At 37.3% G+C, this 15584-nt stretch overlaps 1 non-coding gene across 1 annotated transcript; it reads right to left on the bottom strand.

The window, feature by feature from the left end:
- Positions 1-7586: 7586 nt before the first annotated feature.
- On the bottom strand, positions 7587-7661 carry TRNAA-UGC (transfer RNA alanine (anticodon UGC)). The gene has a single exon. It is a non-coding gene; the product is annotated as a tRNA-Ala (tRNA).
- Positions 7662-15584: the final 7923 nt, after the last annotated feature.

The raw sequence follows: 15584 nt of genomic DNA, 5'->3' as shown, positions 1-15584 counted from the left end.
ATTTGACAGAACGTTGACATTTATCAGCAGATACGTAATAGGCACAGAGAGGGTTATGATCCCACTCTACTTGGATGTAGGTTTGAAAATTTCCCTAGAAAAATGTAAAAGAAGATTTTCTTTTATAGTTTTCCAAATTACCACTTGAATCACTTTACAACTATAATTCTCTCTCCTTACCTCTTACCTCCTACTATCTCCACATTATCTTACTTTGCCCCAACTTGTATTTTCTATCTTGACCAGAAAAATAATTGATCTTTCTATGTAAATGAAGCAGTTGACTTGTCCACAGAGCTCACACGTGCTCCCTTCCATTTGCGTGCCCTGCTGCCCACGTTCCTGGCCAATGAACAGAACCACTTTTCTCCTGATCACCACGAATGGCTTTTTCCTCCACAAAGGGCTCTAAGTGGATCCCATGGACTGAGTCTACCTCTGCAACCACAATGGGTGTAAGGATGTGTACAGTGATTCTCTAATAGCCTTTGAGTGTCTTGTTTTTCCAATGGGCTCTGCTGCACCCTCACTTTAGTTTTAAGTTCCTCAAGAATGAAGATGATTTTTCTACTCCCTTAATCATTTGTCACAAAATCAAATGCAGCGTCTTTCGCAATGTAAGCCTTCAAGTCATCTGAATTAGAAGATACTTTGTCTGTTGAAAGAGTTGAAAAATTGTTGGACTTCTCTGGGTGACCAAAGTAACCAATTTCATATAACGAAGACCAGGGTAGGAGTGACGTTGGGGGTCTGATGTCCAGGTGGCTTAGGTGAGAGAGGACGTTTTCTGACCTCACCCTGCCTTTTCCTTTAAGTGTAGGTATTTGTTTTCCATCCTTTCTTACTACTCCAGTCACCCCTTGTTCCTTCCCTTTGCCTCCCACTTATGCTGCAGCTGTTAGGAAAGGAAAGGAAAGGAAAAAAATACTTAACGTAAATTGCTAACAACTTGACTGTGCTTAAGAAGTATTTGTTGAGCCAAGAACTGAATTACGATCACCACTGCTTCAGTCAAAAATTATCTTTTTCTTCGAGGAAAAGTGAGTCTTGGGAAATGACATTGAGAAGTAAAAGGATGTTTTGTGTGTTGATTACAGAGAGAAAAACACTCTCTTGTGGAGGTGGGAAGCAGTAGGCATATTTTTTTTAAAAGGAAAGAAAGAGAACTGCCCTTTCTCAAGGCTCCTGCTGCATACCTAGTCAACGGGGAAAGCAAGGCTTCTGAGGGACCTTGCAGTCCCTAAAACGTGGTCCCGGAAGCCCAGGCAGAAGGGACTAGACTAGGACACCACCAAGGGCCTCTTCAAGTAGAAAAACTCCAACTCTAACATGTTGGTATAAAAGATGTATATAGTTCCATAATTTTTCGTTTAAATAAGAAGAAAGGAGAGAGAAAGAAGAAGGAAGGAACAGACGGAGAAACAAGAAACGGAAAAAAATGGAAGAGAAATAAATAGCCAAAGAATGCTAAAGGAAAACTGACTTGTCTGTGGCAGGAAGGCAGGAGGAAGGGAGGAAGGAAGGAAGGAAGGAAGGAAGGAAGGAAGGAAGGAAGGAAGAAAGAAAGAAAGAAAGAAAGAAAGAAAGAAAGAAAGAAAGGAGGAAGGAAGAAAGGAAGGAAGGAAGGAAGAAAGAGGAAGAAAGAGAGAGAAAGAAAGAAAGAAAGAGGGAGGGAGAAAGAGAGAAAGAAAGAAAGGAGGAAAAGGTGTCTGCTTGAGTGATGATTGATTGTTTATTTATTTATTTATTTATTTGTTTGTTTGTTTGTTTATTTATTTATTTATTTATTTATTTATTTATTTATTTATTTATTTATTTATGTAACTTGTGTTCCTCTGGCTCCCTCTATGGGTATAAAGATTGCTTTTCAGGTCCTCAGACACTGAAGGTTTTAAAGCGGCAGCTGGTTTCTGGAGCAGAGCTGAAAGGGTTATATTCTTCCAGGAAAATGTGTTCTCGACCATGAATAATGAGATGAGCTACTTAGCTTATAAATATTGGAGATCTGTAAAATCACTACTGATTTTATTTTTAAGAGCTACATTAAAAGACCTTGTATTATTGAAACACGCAAATAAAACTTTAACGAGACCACACACTCTAGAGGCCATATTAAAACACAATTTCTGTTATGATTTCTTTGGAGTCCATTTTCAGCTGTGCTGAAAATAACCAATAATCGTAAATATTTACAACAAAATAATGTCTTCTATAGAATGAAGCTCTTATGAAGCAATTTTTTATTAGTTAGTCCTTCAAATAGGGCAGAATTAAAACATCACCATCCCTCCAAATGAAGAAATGTCAAAACTAAGGCACAAAAAAGACCAATGTACTAATTTGAATGCAAATTAATGGCTGAGGTTCAGGTAACACATTGACACAGAGCTGAAGAATTTGCAGGTCAGAAATCAGTTTCCTTAGAGTTGCATGAGAATGCCTGAAATGTTTTCTCTCTGAAAAATTATGATGATACATCAAGGCTCAAATAAATTACATCCCATCCATCATGTTTCCTTGATTTTCAGACTCAGGAAGTAACATTTTCAATTCTATACTCTGATCACATTCTACATAAGACTTTTTATGAGCCTTTTAATATTTATGTGTGATTTATGTGTGATAATGATTAAATTTACATCTTACTGTGCTCTCCTTGTGGATAAAAGCCACTCTTCTTATTTCTTTGCTGTCCCAAATTTTCCCTGGGATGGAGACAGGTATAATCAACTAACTAACTATATATGTAAAAATATACAGTGCCTAGCATTGCATGGTAAAATCCCCAATAAATATTTTGGATAAATGAATAACTTCTGATGAATGAGTAAATACATCCATGAGAGAGTAGTTTCAGCAGAGTTCAAACACGAAGTAATTTAAGACTCCTACTAGGAGTCTTAGCAACATAGCAACGTAAAGTAATACTGTAAAAACTAAGTAGAACTCAGTGCTAAAGGAACAGTGTGAAGGTGCAACAGAAATAGGTGCAGGATTATTCAGAGATCTGAGCCAGGATGTGAAGGATCTGGACCAGTGGGCACATTCATTTGTGCAAGCACTACACACCGTGACCCCATTATTTTGTTGTCAAGCAAAAATCGCACTAAAGAATAAAGTCTTCAAAAAAAATCCACTCTCTACCACTGAGTGAGTCAGTAGTGTGGTAGCAGTCTGCTTTAGTCTTGGATTGACATAATGAGACAAAATATTTCCTCTTGGTACCCAGTAAATACCTCCATATTAATAGGTTCCAAATTGAACTTTTGGTTTCCCATGCCCCTAACTTACTTTTCTTCTATACTTGCTATCACAGTAAGCTATGTGACTTCAGACTCAGTTGCTCAATACTGAAATCTATAGATCCTCTCTTCCTCTTTTTTGATTAGTCTTCAGGTCCTGCTAGTTCTTAACTCCAAATCCATCTGCTTAGATTTCTCCTATGATCATCTCAGTCCAGGCTACAACTACCTTATGCCTGGACATGTTCACCTACCTAGCCTCCCATCTTTCAGTTTGTCCATCTCCAATGCATTTATTTTTAAAAAATAAATCAATTATCTTTTAAAAATTAAATACAGGTTTTTAATTCAACTGTGGAAAACTTTTCTGTTTTCCAATGGTGCTAAAATAAAATGCAAACTCCTTGAGATGAGGCCCACAGCTCCTGCAGAATCTGACTCTCGCCTGTCTCTCCAAAAGCACCTCAGACTTCTTTATCACAGAACTCCTACACTCTTCACAGTGGCCATATTTCTGTCCTTTGAACTTTCCCAAGCCTAGGTGTCTTCATTTACCTAGAGTACTTCCTCCACAGCCTTGTGTATATGTCTCTCATCATTTTCATCTTTCAAGTCTTGAGCGACATGGTTAGCCAACTTGACAACAAATTCATGTTTTGCATTCTTCTCCATCCTTGTTATCCTCACTGGTCCCTCAAACTCCCTGGGATCAAACATGAATTTAATTACTTACTATACCAGTCAGGGTTCTTGAGGGAGCGCAAACTTGGGTTAACCAATTTTGATATTGTAATGATTGCTTTTACCAAATCATGTTCTCATCTTTATGTAGTCTCACCTTTATGTAAGCACATAAGAAATGTATAATCAAAACCAATGCTTCCTATATTTGTCTTTATACTTCTACTTCAAAGCAAAAATCTGATCTCTCAATACCAGTCACACCTTATCAATGGAACTTAGCTTAGCTGCCTTAAAGTTACTTCTCCTCGCCGTAAAAAGCAAAGACATGCTTTGCTTGCTTTCCTTGCTTTGCTTAGTTCGAGGTCATAGATTCAGGGCTGCTTGTGCTTACGGAAAACCATAACTTGTCCCTTTCCCTAAATGGCAGGACGTGCTTCCCTCATCAGGCGCAGGTGGGTGGTGTGGGCTGCTCCTGCTCACAGATGACTGTGACTTAGCCCTCAGCTGGGGACAGCTGGGCTGCTTTGCATGCTTAGACAATTTCTGATCATTGTATGGAGACTGTGGTGGTCTGGTTTTCATTATCAATTGTTGGGAACTCTACATTGCTCATGATTGTTGGAGGTTTAAATCAACCATTTGTGCTATCAATTGTATACTCCCTGTAAGAGTATAATGTTTCTATTTTTCAAGAACTGAAACTACTGACCTACATCTCTTACATACACCATGCCCCTTACTCGTTCTTATGATGTCTTTTACTTTGATTCTTTGTTTAACCATCCTCAATAAATACAGGAGCTTTGGAAGAGCTCAAGGAGTTGGTCTCTGGCTCCCTCTCACTCTCTTGACTTGATAAAGTCTTGAGTAATTTTGTTCTGCCACAGTGGGACTTTTGCTGGACAAAACCCACAATGAACAGAACCCGCAACTGGTGATCCCGATGTGATCACCACCCACGGCGATGAGAACCCACAGGTTCTCTAGAGACACAACTGATGGGAACCATCTCTATCTCTATCTATCTATCGGTTGAGCTATCTATCTATTGATCTAAGAGAGCAAGAAAGAGAGGAGGAGGGAGGGGAGAGAAGGAAGGAGCAGAGACAGAGGAAGAAAGAGAGGGATTTAAAGAAATTAGCTTGTGAGATTGTGAGGGCTGGCAATTCTGAATTATATAGGAAAGGCCAGAAGCCTGGAAAATCAGGCCAGGTTTTTGTGTTACAGTCTTATGATGAAATTCTTTCTTCTTCAGGAAATCTCAGTTTTTCTCTCCTAAGACCTCCAACTAATTGGATGTGTCCTACTCACATTATCAAAGGTAATCTCCTTTAAACTCAACTGATGGTAAAAGTTAATCAAATTTCTACCAAATACCGTCAAAGCAACATCTAGACTAGTGTTTGACAACATACCTGAGCTACATACAATTAGCTATCATATCTACCTTTTCTCAGACTCTGGTTTTAGAAGAACCCAGGCTCAGACTGTGGTTACTAAATTATCCTGCAGTATGTGATTTTTCTCTAGCAACAGGAGGTCAAGGAAATGGCAGAAGAGAGTGTTGAATGTCTACTCAGATATTAAAAGAATCAAGGATAAATCAACTACATTGAGAGACAGGAGAAACACTAGTTCACAGAACACACTCTGGAGCTAGACCACGAGGGTTCAAATGCCAGCTTTGCCACATAGAAGCTATGAGACTCAAAGCAAATGGCTGACTTCAGTCTGAATGCTTTTACCTTTTCAAAATGGGGACCCATGATACTGTCCGCCTCGTTGGGTTTTGAGGGGACCGCATTACAAGATGTAAAATGCTTGCACGAGTATTTGTTACATACTAAGGACTACATGTGTTTTCTGTGACAATAATTATGAGAATGAGGATGATGGTGATGATGATGATGATAAGAGTGCAGTAAAGATGGAAAGCGAGTGATTCAAAAGAGAAAGTTTTCAATGAATAAGGCCACAGGATGATAGTCTTGTGGGAGCCACATGAATTATGCAGCCAGATGGTATGAGCCTGAGAGGAGCTGGAACTTATGAAGAAGGAAGGAGAAATTTTAGGTTATGATTTTCAAGGGGAGGCACCTGAATTTCCCAGAAAACAGATCCTAAGAAAGTGCTTTAGTGTTGAGATACATAGGAATGTGAGATATGCTAAAATTAGCCCTGATTATTTTTCAGAAAGAAGATATTAGATTAAATGCTTAGCACGATGACTTCAGAATCATTGTTTTTATTCACAGCTTTCTCTGTCACAATTAGAGGAGGTACATATATGAATAGGATGGAATAGAACAGGAAGTCAGTGTTGGGTGTGTACGTGGGTGTGTGTGAGAGAGATTCACATATACAGGAACAGCATAAAGGAATGGCTCTTTCCACATCTGTCTCAAGTACTTAGTTGCTCTCATTACTGTATTTTAAAAATAAAATTATTTTCAATTTACATCTTGCTCTTTCATTTAATAGTATGTCTTGATAATTTCACTATGTCATTAAATGTTCTTCAAATTTACTATTTTGTTGAGAATGCAATGTATTATACCACTATTTCACAATATCATTAAACAATTTTGTTCTTTCCCAATGATAAATAAATGCCATTATTTAAATTCTGATCATATCTACAGGATAACTTTTTTCAGAAGTTTAAATTGTTTCCAATGTTTTTGGTTAAAAATTATTTTATTTTTATGTAATTTTGACCATTAGGGAGGTTGAAATTTTTTTGAAATTTTATTTCGTATGTTTAATAATTTATATTTCTTTTTTGGAATTTATATCTTTTGGTTGGTTATTATTCTCCTGGAGAGTTAGGGTATTTTTTATTGATGTAAAAGAGATATTTGTATATTGATTATATTAACATTATCACCTGTATATGCATTGCAAATATTTATTTTAGGCTGTGTTTTTCTTTTTAATATCATCTATGAATTTTTGATTATCCAGTCAAAGTTAGTGATTTTTTTACTTACTTGCATACTTAGTAGATACTTTCTATCCTATAAGGTAAAGGCAGAAGTAATTTAGAAAGATGACTAAAGATAATTTTTGAGACATATTTTTAAATTATATTTATTAGACTTGTGTAATATTTTTACAAGAAAAAAACAAGTAGATCAATGAAACGCAACAGTGAGGTCAGAAAAAAGACCCACGTATTAGCATTTTACATTAGTGGAGAAAGTGTAGACTATTCAAAAATACTGATTACCTATGTGGAAAAATAGATTCATACTTAGTTTTGTATTCAAAAATAAATTCCAGATAGAACTAATATCCAAATGGCAATAACAAAAAAAATCCAAATTATTAGAAGAAATTATAGTGAAATTTATCATCATCCTGGGATAGAGAAATCTTCCTAAATATGCACAAAAATAAATTTGTTAAAGAAAAGACTGATGTTTACATCAAAATTTAAAACTTGGATATAGGGGAAAAAACCCTATGAATTGCCGTGTTTTCTCTCCTAGCTTATATTTCTTTCTCTGTAGGTTTCTACTGGATTAATCTAATGCCCCTTTTTCATTAAATTTTGAAATATGAATGTTTTCTATCTTCATTCATTTTTTACAAAAATTTTATGTTCTTTATTTTGGGGGAGGGGGAAGTAATTAGGTTTACTTATTTATTTATTTTTGGAGGAGGTACTGGGAATTGAACCCAGGACCTCATGCATGCAAAGCATGCACTCTACCACTTGAGCTATACCCTTCCCCCTGTTCATTCATTTTTAATTAATCGTAATTAATGTTTCTTAACATGTAAATTAAAAAAAATACTTTAAGTATACAACATTAGCTGAGCAAAATGTGAATCTCGTATTCCATGGCCCCAGGCCACCACTCGTCTACCCTTCCTCAGAGGTACACGTCCAGCACAAATAGCTTTGTATGGATTCTTGTGGCACCCTTCTATGAGTTGATATTTGTATACAAGTAAATTAAATACATATTTTTTAAAAAACTGGAAACATGCAACTTTCTTTTTAGATTAAAATTTTTAAAAAATTTTCTGCATCATTTCATACAGATGCACCTCTTTTTAATTATTATTGCATAGAATTCCATAGTATAATCCATCTTCAGTATAAAGTTTGAGTGAATACCCAGGGTTGCTCATAGACTTTCCAGGAACACGTTGGAATGGAGAAAGAAACTGATTTCCAGATTCTTCAGCTTTCAAGTGTACTTTTCCCTAAAACTGATTTTACCGAGAATGCTCCTGTGATTGAACTGGTCTTCTTTCCTCTCTCTTTCACAATCAATCACCATTCTCCTATTTAACAGCAGAAAATCATAACTCTCGCCAATCCCTATTATTTACTATAATGTAATTGCCTCCAGATATAAAGCATCTTGGAATGCAAACCAAAAGACAGCGGGAGAATGCTTAGCTTCTGGGGGAAAGGGCGAGGAAGAGCAAGGCACAGAAAGTTTCAGTGCTGAGAAGTTAACATTGATTTTCACCCAGACAACTGGAGTAGCTTAGAATTGGTATTCAGAAGTGAGATGGTTGTCCCCGGAGCAGGCGTTTATATGCCTGTTTGAACTGAAAATGGAGTCAGCTATTTTTGACACAAATATGAGAGTTAGCTTTGCTATTTGGATTATAAGACAGATGTTTTCCATAAATTGAATGTGAGAATTGATCGCACTTAGACTTGGATGAAAATATATTTAAAGCATGTGCACACTATTTGAACATCAGAAATCATGTCTCTTGCAATGAAACTTTATGATTAAAATAAAGTCAATGTCATAGTTTCTCAAATTCTCTTAAGATACACTCATACAAAAATTGTAAAAATCATTGTCTCGTGATACTCTCCTATTGATGGTTGTCCATCATTCCTTCCCTCAGCTGATGCTTACTGAGCACCTACTGGCTGCCAAATAACTTTTAAAATCTGGAGGCACATCAGTGAATAACAATATACAAATCATCCAAGTAATCAAACCAAAGCTCAGTCAAAAAACAGTCCAGTTGAAGGAGACAGAAAATAAATACACAACTTCATAAAGCACAAAATATACACCTTGTTGGATGGTAATGATGCTGCTCAGAAAAGGCTCAATGAAAAGGCTATATTTGAGTAAAGGTTTGAAAAAGCTGAGGGGATATGTGATAAAGCACAGGCAGAGGGGACAGTAATGCCTGGGCCCCATGCCAAGTTCATGTTTAGGGGTCTGGAAGATTTAAAAGGAGGGTAGAAAGTCTTGAGAAGTGTAAGCCAGGAGAGCTTTGGTAGGTGAGGTGAGAAAGGTAAGGGGAGAGCACATTAGGAGGAAAGAAATGAGGGCTAAAACTTAGGTTGATTTAAGGTTTATAAGTTATTGTAGAAATCCTGGCTTTTACCATGAGTGAGATGGGAAGCCAGTGGAAAATTTTAAGCAGGAAAGAGACAAGATCTGACTTTCATTTCAAAAGAATCGTTTTACTTGCTCTATTGAAAGCAGAACATGGGAGATGAGCAAAAGTCAGGAGACCAGTTAAGAGACTGTGTCATCCATTCGGGTAATAGATGATGGCGGCTCAGACCAGAGGAGGAAGAATGGAGAAGCTGAGAGATGATTGGGTTCTTCATCCATCTTTAAAGTACAGCTGTAATAGGACTATATGAATTGCTGGCAAATAGGATGGAGGGGATGTGCGAAAGTGGTTTCACATAATGACTTCTAGGATTTTGGTTTGAGCCACTGGAATAATAGTCATTGAGCTCTAGAAGATTAAAGTGAGAACAGGCTTGGAAGATGAGATCAAGGGTTGGTTTTTCAAGTTATGTGTGAGGTGTATGTTAGATATGGAAAAGGAGGTATCAACAGGCAGGTGGATTTATAAGTCTGGAAGTCAGAGGAGGAATCTGAGCTAGAAATAGAAATTGTCAAGTGGAGAGTAGTGGATGTTGAGTCAGGGAACCAAGAGACTAGAGGAGGTCACCAAGTGTGAGAACAGACAGAGAAGAGACCTTAGAACCAAGAAATGAGATCAGTCTGTGTGTCATCGAGGAAGAGAGAAAGTGTGACGTTTAGGAAAGCAAGAGAAGAAAGTTCTTTCACTTTGACATGTCTCTCATTTTTCACCCATATTTTTTTTAATGAAGCAATGAACATATATCTTTGTGCACATATGTGACTATTTCCTGAAGACTGAGTCCAAAAGTAGAATTAGTATGTCAAAAATATGTGCATTTAAAATGTTTATAGATTCTGCCAAACTGCCTTCCAAAACTGCTTCACCAATTTATCACTCTTCGAGAGTGTTTGAGAGTGCCTCTTTCCCCACAAGACTACACGTTCTTGCTACTATCAAACTCTTCAAATAAATAAAAATTATCTTATTTTGATTGTAACTTGTATGTTTTCTTATCAGTGTTAAGTCTGAGCATCTTTTTTTAAATCAGTTTATTGGCCATTTATATTTCCTAAATGAATCTGATACAGATCATTTGCCCATTTTCTGCTGACTTGTTTTCTTAATGATGTGAAGATGTAAAAGCATTTGTATATTCAGAATGTACTTTCTAGTCTATCACTTGTTGTTTAACCTTGTTATGGTGTCATACATCACAGAAAAATTGGAAATTTTCACGTAGTCAAGTGTGTCAAACCTTTTCTTTATGACTCTGGGATTGTGTTTTGCTTAGATTTTCCACAACATATGGTTATAAAAACTATCCTGCATTTTCTCCTTAACACTTTAATAGTTTGCTTTTTATATTTACCTCTGAGGGCCATAAGGAGTTTATACTGGTAGATAGCTTGAGGTTGAAAATACCTATTTTTTTCCAAACGCATAACACATCTTGGCAACAGCACTGAATACTTGCTCTCTTTTTTCCCCACTGATTTGAAATGTCACTTTAATCATCAGCTGAATTTCAATATTTTTTCACCATTCTGTTGCTGGACTCTGTGTGCTGTTCAATCTGTCTACTCATTTATTTCTGCATAATTTTATATATTTAATGACTATCATTTTATGATTTTTTAAATGTATCTGAAGCAAGTCCTTTATCTTATTTTTGGGTTGTTTACCTTTAGTTTATGAAGAGGTGGTTTGTTTCACATTTTCTCTTTCATATAAACATTAGAGCCTATTTATAAAATTTAAATATAAAACAAACAAAAATCTTCGGGGATTTTGCCTGGGATTTTGTTGAATTTATTGCCAAATTTGGGAACAGTGTGCACATTTATAATAATGAATCTTCCTTTAACAAGCACAGTATATCTCTTCCTTCTTCTGTATTACTTCATAAGGTTCTATAATTTTCTTCAGGTTAAACTTATTTCTAGTTAATTTATGGGTTTTCCTAGAACTTTCCCTATGAGAAAAAATATTTTGAAAGGGTGCCCAAGAGGAAGGCCTACCTCAGACTTTAATATTTCTAGTTCTGTTGACTGGCCTCCAATATTCACATAACATATACCATAATTAAAATGTGTCTTTGGGTTAATTTTGGTTTCATTTTTCCTAGGTCAGTACTTACCAATTAGAGCTGATAGCATAAAAAAATGGACCACTAGATGGCAGAATAAACTGTCTTTTCTGGACTGGTGTACCCATTTTCAGAAAAGGAATTCTTGATTTACAACCCCAATGAGAAGAATAAATTACTTCGTAGTCCACAACACACCAGCACACACTGGCAATAATATTGTTCTAAAAAGATCGACGTTAAACAGATCAATGACCCCTACTTCAAAACAATTGCCATAAACTATACTTTATTAAATTCCTCATATAAACATATGTTTTTTATTATTTTCTAATTCCTCTTCCTTATTCCACTGCAGAACTGTGGGTATTCTGTACAGTTCAGTTTTTGATCTTCTGCTTTGATTTATTCCTTTTGTTTTTCTCCATCTAAGTAATTTATCTACTGCAGAGTTTTAACCATTGTCTCTGTGCCCCGAACCCCTGAACTGCATTTATGACTTTGAACTCAATTTCATCCTCAAATATGACATCTTTAATAATGGACTGACATGTCCCATAGGCTATCTGAGTCCTATTCCTGTAGGATACATAGGTTGCTAGCATTTACCTCCCTCAGTGACTTCTTAACCAATTTCTTTCCAGCAACAAATTGTATCCAATTAGTGGATTGTGAAATCAGTTTAGTTATTTGCATCCAGCAATATAAAAAAATTAATGTAGTAGAAAAATGACAAGAGTGCAAAGCCCACAGTGTCAGCTAGGCATATATAGGAATATGTGTGCTCCATTGTGATAAAAATGTAATTTTTTACTATGGGTTGTGATCAAAAAAGCTTGAAAAAGAAAAAAAAAAGTCCCTGTTAGAATCTCTCAGACTTCATCTTACCTAATATACTGGAGGATCCTTAGGTTCCACTTTCTGAAATACACCGTGTCACTTTATAGACTAGCCTTTGGTCTTTGCACAAATACTGGACATATTTGCACAGATGTCCTACTCTATGCTTCTGGGTGCAGGGGACCATGATATTTACTTAGACTTCACCTTAAACTCTTAGAAGTTCTAGCCTCTCTATAGACGCTTACGTGTATCGAGCTCTCCCATCTGTTCCACCATAATGAGCTTCAGAGTTCCAACTTGCTGTCCTGCAAGCCCAGCTGTATGCAGAGTCTTTGCCTGACTCTTTTTTGCAAGAGCAGGTTTAAACCTTATTCATGCTGAAATTCCATTGGAAGTCTACACGTAAGTCTCACTGTCACTTAAAAGTGAACACATTTGTACCTTAGCTCATCTTCTTTGTCCCAAATCAGCTGATAGCTTAATTTTTATGGTATTAATAATTGTATCTATCCTTTAGTTACTTAGGCTTCAGATCTTAAAATGAGTATGAGATTACATGTTAAGAGCATTAACTTTCAACTCAAAGTAATCTGGCTTTGAATATTAACTTTTTCTCTGTGTCTTTATCCAAATTACTTAGCATTTCTAATTCTCAGACTTCCTTATCTACAGAATGGAAATAATAATAATATTATCTATGCTAATAATATCTATGTTAAAGGTCATTGAGAAGATTAATGGTGTAACGCTTTCAAAGCACTTAACACAGTGGCTTTGTCTGCCTCCAGGACACTTGTGACCCCAGAATGTGTTGTTTATTATCAGTCTGGAGGTTCCTACTTTTGTTTGTCTACCTTCGGACTCCTGTTGTTCACAAGATGTGTGGTTTCCTGCCATTTGGCCCATGGCCCCCCTTTCTCTGCTCATATTAGCTATCTGCCTGCTCTAACAAATTCATTTTTCCTCATTATGAATATCATGTTTTAAATGGAAAATGGAAAAAATCAGAGCCTAAATGTTGGAAAACTACTCTTCAATGACTCAAGGATCTCTTTTCCCAAATAGTTCATGTATTTTGGAAAATTTAAATTATCTGGTTCCTTGACTGCAATATTGTGATTTATAAGAAATATATTTGATCATTTAGATAACTAAAATATATTTCTCATATATATGTCATCTTTGTCCACAGTTCCTAACTCACAGCTCCTAATACTCTGGGCATTTCCTAAGTGTTGGAGTGATAAAGCTGTCTTTGTTATATGAACGAGGTGACTTTTGGAACCCAGGGTTGGAACTTTCAGTAGCACCTTTTGTCTCCCAGGAGGGGAGAGCAGCTGGAGGTTGAATCAATCCCCAGTGACCCATGATTTAATCAATTGAGACTATTAATGAGGCCTCTGTAAAAACCCAAGAGGACAGGATGTGGAGAGTTTCTGGGTTGCGAACACCTAAAGATTAGAGAGAATGGTGTCCATGAGAGGGCACGGAAGCTCCATGCTCTTTCCCCATTCCTCACTCTATGCATCTCCTTCAGGCTGTAAGTAACACGTTTCTCTGAGTTCTGCAAGTAAGTAACACGTTTCTCTGAGTTCTGCAAGCCACTCTAGCAAATTAATCCAACATGAGGAGGTGGGGTCATGATGTGAACAAAAAATACTGCAAACCATATCAGTAAACAAAGAATGCTGAAGCCATCAAGTCATCTACGGCTGCCGCTACCCCTCAGTGAAAACAAGCCTGCAGCCCAGCCTCTGCAGCCACTCGCAATGGTGCACCCTGAGGGGACTCAGAATAATAAAGGACAAGATACTGGCCCTAGGCAGCTAGGTGCTTGCCAAAGGAATGAATTCAATGAGCCTGAATGTTTTCTCCCTCTCATACATAGAAAAGTGCTAAATTCTTTAACTTGAGATGCCTGATTTTTAGTTAACAAGTAATCTTTTAATGTTCCAACTACCTGGTCTTTGTTGTAAAGCTCCTATATATCCTAGCTCCTCCTCTACCTCTTCGAAGCAGTCCCTTAGCGTAATCTGAGAGGCTGTCATCCCGGGCTCCAAGGGGTTCAAGTCCTCAGAAATGTCCGCCAAATAAAACATAACTCTCAGCTTTCAGGCTGTGCATTTATTTCAGTCGACAATGGGAACCTCTGATTTATAGCCAGTAGGTCAGCAGCACAGGTAAGAGCCTGGAGCTCTTGACTGGCCTTTGAAGTGAGAAGGGAGTGGGTGCGCAGTTCTGCAGGGCTGAGCCCTCAACCTGTGGAATCTGATGCTATCTCTGAGTAGAGAGCTTTAGAATTGAATTCCGGGACACCCAGCTGGTGTTCTGAGAGTTGCTTGTTGGAGGTGTGGGGATCCCCCTGCTCCCCCTGCCCCATTATTACCCATGCTGAAAACTGGGCCTCAGAACACCAAAGACTGACATTCTCATGATATTCTGGCAAGAGTATACCTTCACTGTAGTAGAAAAAGAAGCTTGATCTATGGAGGTGCTGTCCCCTGTTTTAATCCTGTATCTAATTCAGGGCCTGGTGTGGTGCTCAACAATATTTATGGCAGGAATGAGTAAATAAATGCAAGGAATCAAGTCCTAACTTTGCTAATTAATATCCTGAACTTAATCAAGTTATTTAACTCTAGAACTTAATTTTACTCTTCTCTAAAATGGGGAAAGACTACTTACATTTTTGTCATCATGTAATATTGTGAAGGAAAAGCCGGGCTGGGCTAACAAGATAACTCACAAATCTAAGTATTGGAATACTGATCTGAGTTCTGCTGGACTAACTTGTAAATCTATGTTAATTAGTGTTGGTTTGCTGTTTATGTTTTTTGCTAGCCAGCTGGGTTTTCAAAGATACATATCTGGCTTTGGAATGTTGGTTTGCTGCCTCCCCGCCTCCACTTTTGTGATGATAATGCTGCTAAAGCTGTTCCATGCCTATTGGCCAAATACCCCAAGCTTGTACTTTACCCTATAAAACCTCATGCGCATGTCTTGGAGGTGCTCAGAGCTTTGGAGCAGAAGCCCCTCTGAGCCCGCCGGGGTAATACATCTGAGTACTCCAACCCTCCGAGTGGTGCTTGTTTCTTGACTGGCCTGTCGTTTCCGTAACAAAATGAGAACTTTATGAAAGCGTATGACACATAGGAAGCATGCTGTGTACTGGTCTCCTCCTCCCTTTTCTTAGTGGAGTAATAAAACTTATTTATCCAAATGCCCAGGTTATCCAGTTTTACAGATTTTATTGTTTTGGTAAGGCTACAGTTGTGTAGGATAGATGGTAATTTAAATCTGTAATTTAAGCCGTGACTACTACTGCTAGCTCTTGAAGGGATTTTAGTCCATCTTAC

Source organism: Camelus dromedarius, chromosome 2, assembly GCF_036321535.1.
Source record: "Camelus dromedarius isolate mCamDro1 chromosome 2, mCamDro1.pat, whole genome shotgun sequence".
Taxonomy (NCBI): domain Eukaryota; kingdom Metazoa; phylum Chordata; class Mammalia; order Artiodactyla; family Camelidae; genus Camelus; species Camelus dromedarius.
The sequence above is the reverse complement of the archived record's forward strand: the minus strand, read 5'-3'. Positions and strand labels throughout refer to the sequence as shown.